Raw genomic sequence first — 11,756 nt, 5'->3', positions numbered from 1 at the left:
GTTATTGATGGTGCATCAAGAGGATACCTGGAATGCACTGCGAGGGGTGGGGAAGGCAGATATGATAGAGGAGCATAGGAGGCTCATAGATAGTCACATCAATGTGGAGAAATGGAGAGATGTGGATCACGTGCAGGCAGAAGGGATAAGTGTAAGTAGACATCATTAGCTTAATTAGGTCAGCACAAGTATGGGCTGAATGTCCTCCCACTGTGAGGTAACAAGCATTCACTAGTTCCCCTTACACCTTGTACTACTTTGATCATCCCACACACCGTGAGTTCCACATTTTTCTCTCGTTCAGTGTAATGAAAGTCAGTTTAAATACTATGATGGAGGTCATCAGCCTGAAATGTTAGCTCTGCTTCTCTCTCTACAGGCGCTGCCTGACCTGCTGAGTACCTCCAGCCATTTTCAGTTGTTATTCTTCGTTTCTTCATCCGACCTGTTGGTGGAAGTTTACTCCTCAATGATCCGTGCCTGTCATGAGGGAAGAGTGCATGTGAATCTTTATCCTGTATCTGATCTATGCCTGTGCGGTTCCAGACTGGTGCTCATTGCTCAGGGGCAAAGAGCATTCCAAAAACAAAGGTGCTCATCCCTCATTTTAAACAGGGTGAAACAGCTACAAAAATAGAAATCCAGGGAAAAAGAAAAAGGAGCATTCAAGGCACGAGTTTCTGTCCTGTAGAGTTAATTTTAGGTTATAGTTCCTTAAATTCATTTTGATGAGTGCATACTTCCACCCAATGTTAATTTTAGCAATGAACAGATGATACTTATGTCACATGATTAAATATAACCCGGCTCAGGGCTCTGTCACTGTGACACACAGGGCAATTACATTCCTTTTGTAGGTTCCATTCATTGGGTCAAGGAATATCACTCTCCCTCATCCATTGGTCTTACTGGTGGGGGTGGGGGGTGGGGAGGATGGGGGCAGAGCTCGGTTTTAGACTCCTGGTCCAAGTGAAGTGCTTACCTTGGAATTTTAATAAGTATACCATGCAATTCCATTAAAAATATCATTTAAGATTTGCAATCTTAAATGATCTTACTGGCTTCTTGAATTTAAGCTCAGCCAGAACTCTATAGCCAATGTCCTAATTCACATCAAGTCCCCCTTACCCATGATCTCAGTGTTTGCTGACCTGAGTTTGAATTATTTTCAAGTTCCTGCTTTCCTTTCAAACCTCTGCTAACTCTATAACCTCCGGGCCTACGAGCCTTTGAGATACATACTCCAGTTTGGTCTCTCACCTGTGTTAGTCAGCTCATAAACTCTGGTTACAGCTTGGAGTCCCAGGCTCTGAAATCTCTTGCTTTCCCCGCGGTGATTCAGTTTGGATGAAAAATGCTGACTGATGTCCCCATACATAAAAACACTTTTTTTTAAAACTCTCCCCTACTAAACTTCTCTCTCCTTCCCTCTCTTACTATCAGATGCCACCTCAAGCCAATCTCTTGGTTTATGCTTCTGTTTGCCTGTACTAATCTTTCCCAATGTGGTACACTGTTAAATTTTCTTTTACAATGCTTTAAGCACTTGACTTCATTGTTGGACTGCAAGTACACTTAGTGGCCAATTTATTAGGCACAGGAGTGTGAAACTCCATGTGTTTGTCTGCTGCTGTAGCCCATCCACTTCAAGGTTCGATGTGTTCTTTGTTTAGAGATGCCCTGTTGTAATGTGTGGTTATTTGAGCTAATGCTATCGTGAATCAGCTTGAACCAGTCTTGTCATTTGCCTCTGTCCTCCCTCATTAACAAGGCATTTTTGCCCACAGAGCAGGAGTTTTTTTTTAAATGTATTTCACACCATTCTGTGTAAACTCTGGAGACTGCTGTGGTGAAACACCCTAGCAGATAAGAAATTTATGAGATACTCAAACCTCCCCCTCTGACACCAACAATAATCCCACAGTCCAGGGCACTTAGATCACATTTCTTCTCCATTCTGATGTTTGGTCTGAACAACAGCTGAACCTCTTGATCACGTCTGTGTGCTTTCACAATTGAGTTGCTGCCATATGATTGGTTGATTAGATATTTGTGTTAACGAGCAGGTGTACTTAATAAAATAGCCACTGAGTTGTTGTTCATTGGACTGTTTAAGCTTTTAAGTTTAAACTTATTGTTAAGATCACCAGTGGTGTTGGTCACTGATGGAAACACAATTGGTACATCAACAGCACACACATACTCCTGCTGACATCTAGATCAGTCAGCCAGCCACCAGTGAGTAAGTAACTTCTACTTTCTGTTTTTTATGGCTGTTAGATGGAGCACTGAAGTTCTACAAAACCATTGGAACTTTGATACAGTGCAAGGAAAGTTACATGGAAAATTAAATGTATTTGTTGCGAGAATTTATGATAAATTTTTTGCCCCAAAACAATGATCTTTATCTTCACGTTGGAAGTACGGGAATGATATTGTAAGGCCTCCTTTCAACTCCTAATATGATTTCTTTTTAAAAAATTTCTCAGTAATTCCATATGAAATTGAAAGATTAGGTTTACAATATAAATAGCATCGGGCTCTTCGGTATGATGGAGTGAAAGAGCTCTCACTTGAGGATAAATCCAGAGTCACACTGGGGTATAGACTGAACTGAATAAGTAACCAATGTACACACAGTGTAAATCTGTCTCTCTTTTACCATTAACATTACAGATGCTTTCCTCCTCTTTCCAGCCAGTCCACTACTCACTTACTCACTGGCTCTTCCCACAAGTCCCACCTCTGTATAATGACAGAACCTTTAGCAATTATTCCCTCTTCCTCACATGATTACTTCTCACCCCTATATCTGTGTCACTGACTGCCTCTCCTCATGCTAGTCTAAGTCGTGTTGTGGAAGTTGTATTTGTATTGTGTCTCTGCTACACCATATGACACATTCAGCAAGAGCATATGTGGTGCAGCAGTCTTATAATAAACACAAAGAATGATGGTGGCTTAATATCCCGTTACCTTGGTACCATTGAGGCTTTGAGCTCCATTTGCTGAAATGAAAATTACTTCCTTCTTAACACTGACATCTCCGAATCAGAATTAGCACATCGATGCTTTGCAGAGAGAGAGAAAACATTTGGAAATGTATCACATTTTTTTCCTGTAAAATGGGAGCACATGTTCAGCCTACTTATTCTGAAGACAGTGATGTATGAGAATTTAAGGAGGAGTTGTTGCTGGCTTTGTTTCTGAACTCTCTCTCTCTCTCTCTCTCCAGATATTATCTTTGATTTCACTACCAAAGATAGTGGACGAGCCAGGAAACTACAGGCTGGTGAGCCCAACATCTGTGGTGGGAAAGTTACTGGATGGAATTCTAAGAGGCAAGATGCACCAGCAATTGGAAATTTTAATTTTATTTCTCATTCCCATTCCGACATGTTGGTCCATGGTCTCCTCTACGGCCACGATGAGGCCACTGTCAGGGTAGACGACTTACACCATCTGGGTAGTCTCCAACCTGACGTTATAAACATTGATTTCTCTAACTTCCAATAATTTCTCCTCCCCTTCCCATCTCACATTTTTCATTTCCCATTCTGGGTCCTCTCTTACCCATTCTCTTCTCCTCACTTGCCCATCACCTCCCTCTAGTGCCTGCAGAGAGGAAGTCATCACCCTGACACAGTGGTGTCAAGCAAACAACCTCTTCCTCCATGTTGTAAAAACAAAGGAGCTGGTTGTGGACTACAGGAGGAATGGAGACAGGCTAACCCCATTGACATCAATGGATCTGGGGTTGAGAGGGTGAACAGTTGTAAGTTCCTCAGCATCCACATCACCGAGGATCTTGTGTGTCTGTACACACCAGCTGTGTGGTGAGCAAGGCACAACAGCGCCTCTTTCACATCAGACGGTTGTAGAAGTTTGGTATGGGCCCCCCAGCTTCTAAGAATTTTCTACAGGGGCACAATTGAGAGCATCCTGACTGGCTGCATCACTGCCTGGTATGGGAACTGTACTTCCCTCAATCGCAGGACTCTGTGGAGAGTGGTGCGGACAGCCCAGCACATCTGTAGTTGTGAACTTCCCATGATTCAGAACATTTACAAAGACAGGAATGTAAAAAGGGCCCAAAGAATCACTGGAGACCTGAGTCACCCCAACCACAAACTGTTCCAGCTGCTACCATCCGGGAAACGATACTGCAGCATAAAAGTCAGGACCTACAGTCTCTGGGACAGCTTCTTCCACCAGGCCATCAGACTCATTAATTCGTGGTGGCACAACTGTATTTCTATATTATATTGACTCTCCTGTTGTACATAATATTTATTATGAATTACTATAATTACACATTGCACACTTGAACAGAGACATAACGTAAATATTTTTACTCCTCATATACATGAAGGATGTAAGTAATAAAGTCAATTCAATTCCTCCTTCCCTTTCTCCCATGGTCCACTCTCCTCTCCTATCAGATCAGAATCAGGTTTAAAATCACTGGCATATGTCATAAAATTTGTTGTTTAGTTGCAATACATTGTAATAAAAACTATAAAATTACACTAAAAAGTATGTATATATATAAATCTAAGGCCTCCGCACCCCCTCGCCTAACTCTTCAGGTTCAGACATTACTGGTGATATTTCCGGCCTACCTGGTGAGGCCTCCCCTGACCTATCATTCGTGCTCACCCGCAGTTCGGAGCCCTCTGTCCCATGGCCAAGCCCCTCTTCATCCCCTGCAGATTCCCACTGCAACCCAGGCTGCCCATAGATAGCACCCCCCACTTCACCTGACTCAGTGGGGGAAGGGCGAGGAGTCTCTTCCTCAGTCAATGGGGAGTTAGTGAAAGGCGGCATATATCACACATCCAGGTCCTCATCCTCCCAATCAGTATCCCTCTCAGAGGTGGGGGCCGGCCTAACCTCTCCTGCTGTGGGCCCTGCAGTTGCCTTGCGTTTCCGCAGAGTCCTCTTACTCCACGTCAGGCTCTGGGTCTACCTGCACCTCCTGTCCCGGGGCAGCAGATGGTTCCGATGGAGAATCTTGACAGGCCCATTCCCATCCTCTGGTTTCACCCAGAAAACAGGTAGGTTTGACATCTGACTCTCCACCACATAAGGTGTGGCCACCCAGTGGTCAGCCAACTTGTGCTTTCCAGGTAGCCCCAAGTTCCTTATAAGGACTCGGTCTCCCAGCAGGAGTTGGGAGAACTTCACTTTTTGATCGTACCTCCTCTAATTTCCTTGATTCTGCTTGGCAGCCGCGACCCCAGCTAATTCATAAGCCCTTTTCAGCTCTCTTTTCATATCAGACATATATTTCAGATAAGTCTTTGGGGTAAGTTGCCCTCATCAGTCCCAAAACAAAGGACAATGGGCAACCTTGTCTTGCGCCCAAACATCAGATAATATGGTGAGTACCTGGTTGCTTCATTTCGTGTACAGTCGTAACTGTGAACCAGATGCCCAATATGTTGTCTCCACCTGCTCTTCTTGCTGATCTCCAGGGTCCCAAGCTCGTCTAGTAAGGTCCGGTTAAACTGGGGATCACTCTGCGGGTGATAGGGCGTGGTCCTCGACTTCTCGACTCTAAGCACACCCACTAACTCATGGATGAGTTTGCTGTCGAAATCCTGTCCCTGATCACTATGTATCTAGCTGGGAAGACCATAATGAACAAAATACTTCTCCCAATACACTTTTGCCACCGTAGACACCCTCTGGTCCTTGGTAGGAAAAGCCTGAGCATATCGGGTGTAGTGGTCTGTGATGACGAAGACATTCGCCATGTTGCTGGCTCTATGGACAGGAAATCCATATGTACCAGGTCGAGAGGCCCCACACTCTGAAGGTGGGACAAGGGAGCAGTGTCTTCCACCGTATGCATCAAATGCACGACTTGTAGTTTTCTTTGACCTCCGATTTCATTGGGGCCAGGTCTCTGAGCAATCCATAGGTCTTTTCCACCTCCAAATGTCCACAATCGTCATGAAGTGACTTCAACGCAATCCTCCGATACTTCTCGGGCAGAAGCAGCTGGCAATGCCGGGGTCGGTCCGGGGGTGACGTGTCCTGATGTACGATCTGGTTCTTCAGCTCCAGCCGAGGCCATTCTCGCAGCAATGGAGTCACCGACGCGTGTTTCGTCTTCTCCGCCTGAGCCGTGTCTCCCTTTCCGACCACTGCCCAAATGGTACCGACCTGAATCATCTCGCTGAGCAGCTGCCACTTCCCCAGAACTCAATTCCGGCAGCTGATTGGTCTTCAGAGCAGTTAGATTACAGTAAACTTGGGGAATGGCATCATCAGAAGCTCCCAATTGATCCACTGCTCGAACCTGCCCCTCCTTTCCCTCCTCTTCCTCTGCCTTCACGGTGATGGCAAACTGACACATGCCCTTCACCCCGGGGCAGGAACACCCTTCCACTCCTCAGAAACGATCAAACCCTGTCTTTGAGCTCTCCGCCCCCAGCTGCCACTATGTCAGTGCTGGTCTGCATTAAAACAAGAGCTGTGCCCGCCATTTTATCAAACCTCCGCCCACGATCGCAACTTTAACAGTAGTTAACAGGCAAAGTACAATTCATCTGGAGTACGAATATCTGCCCCACTCGGGGTAATCACACAGATTCCAATGGAATCAATCACAAACGTAGCCTCCACAATCATAACTCTCGCTTCGGCTAGCAGCTTAGCATAGGGGTTGATAGCCCCCGGCCCAAAAAACTTAAGGAATCTCGTTTGGGCGGATGCTGCGTGATGTGTCCCCTGTTACAAATCAGCACCCCGAAATAACAAACAGTACACAATATGTGATTAAATGACTGAGCTTTATAATTCTTAATTTGACTATATGGTTAGTAAAGAAATAAAAAAGAAAAAGAGCCCATTCTCATGAAACAGGCTATTGTGCAATGTCGGAGCTTACTGATAAGGCTGTTCGTCCACCATCGACCTCCTCTGATCGTCGCTGACCTTCGGACCCTCGCTCCAAGTCCACTCTGTCCGGAGGTCTACCAACTCTCTCCGTTTGCATCTTCTCTCCTCATCTCTCCCTGGCAAAAGGCCGTGAATTCCCGGCTCCCAGACACACAGGAAAGAACAACATCCCGCTCATTGGCTAACATGTCCCATTATCTCCAGTCATAACCCAAACATTGCTGCTTTGGAGAAACCATTACCTTAGCAGTGGAACATTACAGCAAAGCCATTGCATTAGCAATGAAACCTTACAGCGTGTTACATAAAAATAAAATAAATAGTGCAAAACGGGAGGGGAAAAACACTGACAAAGTATTCATGAGTTCATTGTCCATTGATAAATCAGATGGTGGAGGAGAAGAAACTGTTCTTGAAATGTTGAGTGCATGTCTTCAGGCTTCTGTAGCTCCTCCTTGATAGTCACAGTGAGAAGAAGGCATGTTCTGGGTGATGGGGGTCCTTAATGTCTTTTAGAGACGCTACCTTTTGAAGATATGCTGGATACTGGGAAGGCTGGTACCCATGATGGAGCTGGCAGTTTACAACTTCCTGCAGCTTTTCCAATTCTGTGCTGTGGCCCCTCCTTGCCAGAAGGCAATGCAACCAGTTAGAATGCTCTCCTGCAGTACTTCTGCAGAAATTTGTGACCGTCTTTGGTGACATATCAATTCTCCTTGAACTCCAAATAATATCCAGCTGCTGTTGAGCCTTCCTTGTAATTGCTTCAATAAGTTGGGTGCAGGATAAATCCTCAGAGATGTTGAAACCCAGGAACTTGAAATTGTTCACCCTTTTCAATTCTGATCCTTTGAAGAGGACTGGTGCGTGTTCCCTAGACTTCCCCTTCCTGAAGTCCACAATCAATCCCATGGTCTTGCTGACACTAAGTGCAAGATTGTTGCTGCAACACCACTCCAGCAGCTGATCTATCTCACTCTTGTACATCTCCTTGTCACCACCTGAAGTTCTGCCAACAATTGTGGTGTTGGCAAGTTTATAGCTGGTATTTGTGCCTAGCCACACAGTCATGGGTTTAGAGGGAGTTGAAGCATCCTTGAGATAAGGGCTAAGCACATATCTTTGAGAAGGAGGTACAGAGGCCCAGGTTTTGGGGCTTTTTGACTAGAACTGAGGGCACAATTCCTTCTTCTTCAGCCTTTTCTACCTATCACCTCCCAGCTTCTCACTTCATCCCACCCACCTTCCCCCTCACCTGGTTTCACCTATCACCTGCAAGCTTGTATACCTCTCCCCCCACCACACTTATCATTCTGGCCTCTTCCTCTCTATTTCCATCACTGCAGAAGGCTTTCAGCTAGAAGCGCAACTGTTTATCCCCTTCATAGATGCTGCCTGGCATGCTGAGCTCCTCCAGCATTTTGTGAGCATTACTCTGGATTTGCTGCATCTGCAGAAGCTCCTGTGTTTTGGAAAGTTAAGGACTGATTAGCAACACACACAAAATGCCGGAGGAACTCAGTAGGCCAGGAAGCATCTATGGAAAAGGGTAAACAGTCGATGTTTCCGACTGAGATCCCAAAATGTTAACTGCTTGCTCTTTTCCATAGATGCTGCCTGGCCTGCTGAGTTCCTCCAGCAGCTTGTGTGTTGCTTGGATTCCCAGCATCTGCAGATTTTCTCTTGTTTGTGTAAGGATTGTTTAGAATAATCAGCATGGCATTGTGTATGAGTTGTAAAGAGGTTTCCAAGAGAGTTGATGAGGGCAGTGTGGTCAATGTTGTCTTCGTGGACCCAAGTAAATGGTGTGCCACAGGAATCAGTATTGGGTCCACTGCTAGTCAAAGACTTCAAAGGTGTCAGAGAAATGTATACAATGTACATCCTGAAATGCTTTCTCTTCGTAAACATCCACAAAAACAGAGAAGTGCCCCCAAAGAATGAATGACAGTTAAATGTTAGAACCCCAAGGCTCACCTCCAGCTCCCCACTTCCACGTGTAAGTAGCAGCAAGCAACAATCCCCCTCCCTCCACCAGCAAAAAAACCATCAGCACCCGGCACCGAGCACTCAAGTGCGAGCAAGGCAACAGCAAAGACACAGACTTACAAAGACTACACTGTTCACCCGGCTTTCGACACACCACAGGCTCTCTCTCCCTAATAAGGGAGAAAGGGATGTCCCCATTTCACAGCGAAAGGGGAGACATAACAACCAACTCGCTGGTTTGCGATGTTAAAAGTCCGTTGCATCTCTTTTTCCGAGCTCTGTGCCCAGAGATCTCGGGTCTCTGGGCACACAGCCTTAGATCTTCCATCTCCCACGACACACCGATCTTCTGCTCGGACACCGACCTCCGATCCTCTCATTTCCGGAGCCACGAAAACTCGGTCCTCCAAAGGTGAGCGGAGCTCTTCGGCCGAGCCTTTGGCGTGCCGAACAACGGCCAGTTGTGAAACCCCGAGAGCGGGTCCCATTCCCTCAAAAAACCGTGTCAGCGTGTAACTCCAGGTCAGGGTCTTCAAAAGAACCCTGAAAGGGAAAAATAGAGATGTTAAAGATGGAAATAGAGCTGCTTCTGAAGATGCAAGCAAAGGAGTCACTGTTAGGCACCATTAACACTTCTAAGCTCTGCCTTTATCATATACATTATTGATCTGGATGACAATGGTGTTAATATAGTTAGTGAGTTTGTGTATGACACCAAAATTGATGGCACAGCAGAGAGTTGAGAGAGTTATCTCAGATTTAATGGGATCTAGGTGTACTGAGGAAATAGGCCAAGAAATGGCAGATGAAAGCTTAAATGGGACAAGTGTTGATTGTTACATTTTGGTCAGCTAAACGAGGAAGGACAGGACTTAAACAGGGAATGTTGGAGCCCTGGAGAGTGTTTGAGAACAAGTACATTGTCCTGTGGAAGTAGTGACAAGGTAGACAGGGTGGTGAAGAAGACGTTTGGCAGATTGCATTCATTAGTCAGGGCACTGAGCACAGAGGTTGGGAGATTGGGACAGCACCACTGCAGTGTGGGGAGGGGGAGGCACAGTGGCATAGTGATTAGCACAATCATTTAATGTCGCCAGCGATCACCGATCAGAGTTCAATTCCAGCTTCTGTCTGTAAGGAGTCTGTACATTCTCTGCATGACCACTTGGGTTTCCTCCAGGTGCTCTGGTTTCCTCCCACTGGCCAAAAGACATATGGGTTAAGTTTAGTCAGTTGTAGGCATGCTATGTTGCTACCCAACTTGTGCTGACACTTGCGGCCTGCTCAACGCAATCCTGGCAGAGTTGATTTAAGCAAATAACACATTTCACTGTACGTTTCGATGTTTCAATGCACCTACATGTGACAAATAAGGCTTATCTTTCTCTTATGATATTACAATTGTACAAGTTGTTAGCGACACCACACTTAGAGCATTGTGTACAGTTCTGGTTGCCTAGATATAGGAAGGTTGTCAATAAGCTGATAGTGGTGTAGAAAGGATTCACAAAGTTGTTACAAGGTCTGGCAGGCTGAAGTTGCAAGGGAAAGCTGGATAAGCTGGGAATTACTTTCCTGGAGCACAGGAGGTTGAGAGGTGGCCTTATAACGTTCTAGAAATTCATGTAGAGTGAAAGGGCACTGTTTTATTTCCCCAGGACAGGGGACTCTAAAGCTCGAGGGCTGAGATTTACAGTGGAGGAGAAAGACTTCGAAGGGACTCCAGGTGCAACTTTCCAAAGAGTCTCAATTCATTTCTAACCTTGCGTCCTCATATCTCGATTCCATGCTATCCCCCTGGGATCAGACCCTTCCCACTTCCATCCACAACACTTCTCCTGCCCTCAATCTGCTCAGTAACCTCCAGTTCCCTGGCCCTGACCATCTCATCTTCATCATGGATGTTCAGTCCTTACACACATCTATCCCCCATCAAGAAGGCCTCAAAGCTCCCTGCTTCTTTCTTGGCAAAATAACCTACCAACCTCCCTCCACCACCTCCTTCCTCCATCTGGCAGAACTGTAAACACTTTTTCTTTCGGATCTTCCCACTTTTTCCAAATCTGCAAGGTAGCCATGGGCACTCACATGGGCCCCAGCTATGCCTGCCTCTTTGTAGGCTATGTAGAACAATCCATATTCCAAACCCTTCCCTGTAGTACTCCCCAACTCTTCCTCTGCTTCATTGACAACTGCATTCGTGCTACCTCATGCACCCCTGCTGAGCTCATCAATTCTATCTACTTTGTCTCTAACTTCCACCCTGCCCTTAAGTTCACCTGGTCCATCTCTGACACCTGTCATTTCTCAATCTCTCTGTCTCCATCTCTGGGGCCAAACTGTCAAATGAATTGTTTTATAAAGCTACTGATTCCCACATTTATCCCAACTATACATTTTCCAATTATATCTCCGGTAAAATACAAATTCCCTTTTCTCAGTTTCTTTGCCTCTACCGCATCTGTTCCCAGGACATGGCTTTCCATTCCAGGACATCAGAGATGTCCTCCTTTTTTAAAGGATGGGGTTTCCCCTCTCTTTACTATTGATGCTTCCGTCACCCGCATCTCCTCCATTTCCTGTACGTCTGCGCTCACCTCATCTTCTCACCACCTTAACGCTGATACTCCCTCTTGTCCTCATCCATCAGCCTTCACATCCGACACATTATCCTCCGCAGGTACCTCCATCTCCAAAGGGATCCTACCACTAAACATCTCTTTACCACCAGCCCCACCCCCCAGCTTTCCACAGGGATCAGTCCATTCGTCCTTCCCCACTGATCTCCCTCCAGGCACTTACCCCTCCAAGAAGTCTAAGTACCACACCTGTCCATACACCTCCTCCCTCACCTTCAT

Source organism: Hypanus sabinus, chromosome 18 (genome assembly GCF_030144855.1).
Source record: "Hypanus sabinus isolate sHypSab1 chromosome 18, sHypSab1.hap1, whole genome shotgun sequence".
Taxonomy (NCBI): Eukaryota; Metazoa; Chordata; class Chondrichthyes; order Myliobatiformes; family Dasyatidae; genus Hypanus; species Hypanus sabinus.
Note: the sequence above shows the minus strand (reverse complement) of the source record.